The sequence below is a fragment of the Podarcis muralis genome, chromosome 4 (genome assembly GCF_964188315.1).
Source record: "Podarcis muralis chromosome 4, rPodMur119.hap1.1, whole genome shotgun sequence".
Lineage (NCBI taxonomy): Eukaryota > Metazoa > Chordata > Lepidosauria > Squamata > Lacertidae > Podarcis > Podarcis muralis.
The window spans coordinates 39,115,273-39,118,783 of record NC_135658.1 but is presented as its reverse complement, the minus strand read 5'-3'; positions in this window follow the sequence as shown (position 1 = coordinate 39,118,783).

Here is a 3,511-nt window from a genome sequence, read left to right as displayed (position 1 = left end):
TGATACCTTAATCAAAGAGGGGGAAAGAATCACACAGATAAATGTCCAGTATCTCTCAATTCAGCATTTCCCAAAGGCAAACATATTCATTCCACACTTGAAAGGCATGCCTCGCCTGCCATTTCTGCCGTCGGTGTGGTCATGAGTGACTCTTCAGTGCTCTATTGCTTCATCAAAATGCTACAGCAGTTGTGATATCACACACAATCCCGGTATGCTTACACAAATGTAAATCTCAATGAGTCTTACTTTTCAGTTAGGACCACCATACACTCCTAAAACTGTTCTCGTGGTCTGTTTATTATTTTACCACTGTGTCCTTGGTGCACTATATAAAATAACATACCAGCAGCAAATAATTTCAACACAATCAGCAGAGGTGACAATCTGGAATCTGGTGAAGTGATAGGCTTGAAGCACCCTACATATGCAGCACTAAGGTTGCTACCTACAATTTGTAAATACTACTACTACTACTAATAATAATAATAATAATAATAATAATAATTTTATAAATCCGTGCAAATAATGCCACATCTGCTTCCCCCTCCCTTTACTTTGCTGGCTACAGCACAAAACGTTTCTCTCCAGCCCAAGCAGGTGAGGTGGAGTCAGTACATAGCAGCCACCAGACATCAACTGTCATTACTGCTCAATTTTCCAGCTATCAGTAGCCATCAAAGAATCACCTTTTGCTATTGAAACACTCAGTTCAAAAAGGGCCATCTCCCATATCCAAAGTGTCCTGTGCTTCTTTGTGAAGAAGGGCAGGATATAAATCAAATCATATTAACAGGGTTTCACATTTTTCCTGGTCAACCCTTTCTCCCTTTAAATATTTCACAGGGACTATAAACTCTTTTGAACTTGCTTTTCCTTCCATCATACTATTTGGTCAGACAGCAGCAGCAGAACAGTGCATTTTCAGCACGGTTACTTCATCCAGAGCAGCAAATTTCATAGCTGACTGCTACAATTTAAGTATCTCAAATTATTCCTTTAATCGGTTAAAGAACAATGTGTCTCCCCGCCCCCTCGCTTGTGCCACCTCTGATTATGCATTGTAGAATTCATTCCCATTAATAAAGCAATTTAAGTATCACAGAACACTGAATTATTTAAGTCCTCCTCTTCCTTTTAACCACCTGACAGCAGTCCAGGATAACAGTTACTATGCCAACTAGCTGAATGCAAACTATATTTAGATATGCTGTATAATTAATTGATTTGTTTTTCAAAAATTGCACCCAGGAATGAAATAAGTTTTAACAGAACTTCACTCCGCCTCCTGATCTCCTGCCATCAGCTCTCAAGGGCTGATCTCGTGCCCTATCAATTGCATGTAAATAAATGCACATCATATTTCACCCAAAAAACCCAGTTAAAATCAGCTACAGCATTGACAGCGCCAGTTAACTCCCTGATATCGCTTTCATAATTCATGGGCTCAGCAAGTATATGATAAACAGAACACATTGTTATTTCAACCAGGCACAACATTGCAGTGCATTTAAAGTTTACTTACTTACACTTAATTCATCTTCAGGATTAGCAGGTCTGTCACTGCCTTGTTCTTCCATTGTAGGAGGCTGATTCTTTTAAAGCAAGCAAGCAAACAAACAAATGAACAGAACTTGCACCCTGAGAGCTGCAGGTATCTACTGCCAAGGACTGTTAGAAACTATGCTTGAAGAAGAACTGGTAACACCGTCAAAGCAGACTTTCCTGGGGTGGCATCAATTTACATCGAAGAATTTCCATTGGTAATTTCATCTGCCCTTTTCTGCTGCCGCTGTGAACATTTCAAAAGAAACAAAACATTATCAAGCAGCACTGGACTCCAAATTTGGCTGCTCAAATTATCTTCCTACTACTATATTACATTAAAAATATTGTATTTGTATATTATGTGTACTTTAGCATTGTTAGCAGCAAGGCTTAGACACCTTTCAATGGCAGCACCACTCAGGGTGCCTGCTGGTTTAGGTAGGGATAAGTAATTAAAAGTAATTAGAACAGCAGGGAAAGAAGAGGGAATGGGGTGTAAAGAAGTCTCACAAAGTTCTGTTTTTGATGACTACTTCAGTGTTGTTGTTTTTGAAATATCAAATGTTAAATTCTATTTTTAAAAATCTCCTTTTTGGTGCTCCCACTTCATGGGTGCCCTAAGCAAGTGCTTAGTCTGCTTATTGGGAAACCCAGTACTGCGCCAAGGATGCCACCTTGAATAAAGTATTGTGGGGGCCCAGGAAAGCCTGGGCCCCCATAATTTATCACATGACACAGTGCACACACATCATTTGAATGGGAATGCCCATCAACTTTGCGGGGGTCCAGGGAGTTGGTTCCTATGCACTGCACATGGCGATGCTGGCATTGCAGCTGGGCATCACTAGAACATCACTAGAACAGCAGAGTTCTGCATGTCGGTTGCACTAACCTAATTCTGAACCTAGATGGATGTGGCCTTTTGATACCTTTCACCTCCTCTTAGTGATTTATCCCTTGCTTCTTTCAATTAAACAGAACATTCAGGTTTGCACATTAGAGTATAACTATGCTGCAGACTTTAAGTAGTTTAGCAGTCCTGTTTGAATATAACAGTAAACCGTGGTAGAACATTGCAAGATAATCAGGTGTGAGCCTGTGCCACCATCCAGATCTATTTCTCTAACCCCTTGAGGCAGATGGGCATGAGGTGCAGGAGGTCACATGAGGATAGCAGAGGGAGCTTTTTTATAATAACTGGTATGTAACTTGTATAAAGAAAATAAATGATAACAGATGAGCTGGTTGTGTGGTTAGGGTATACAACCCAGGTCAGAGGCATGCATGAAGCTGAGACTCAGCCCTACACATCTCCTGCATTTAACATTAGGGCATTTTGACGGAATTTTTCGACCTTCAAATTTAAAAAATGAGCGGTGCTAAAAAGTTGTAACGTGACTTGGGAATTCAAAAGTTATTCTGGTTAAATTAATATTATTTAGCTTTGCTTGGTAAGTAAGGCATGCATAAAATTGCATAAAGGTAAAGGGCCACGACGGGCCAGTCGTGTCCGACTCTGGGGTTGCGTGCCCATCTCGCTTAAGAGGCCAGGGGCCAGCGCTGTCCGCAGACACTTCCGGGTCATGTGGCCAGCGTGACAAAGCTGCATCTGGCGAGCCAGCGCAGCACACGGAAATGCTGTTTACCTTCCGGCTAGTAAGCAGTACCTATTTATCTACTTGCACCCGGGGGTGCTTTCGAACTGCTAGGTTGGCAGGCGCTGGGACCGAGCAACGGGAGCTCACCCCGTCACGGGGATTCGAACCACCAACCTGACGATCGGCAAGTCCTAGGCGCTGAGGTTTTACCCACAGCGCCACCCGCGTCCCTGTAAAATTGCATAGAAATCATTAAAAATGATTGCCTAGCACTTGCAGTTATATTATATGTCAATATTATTTCTTATTTCTTATTACTATTATTTAGCATTCCCTGACATTTTCAGAAGCTGAAAGCAGTTCAT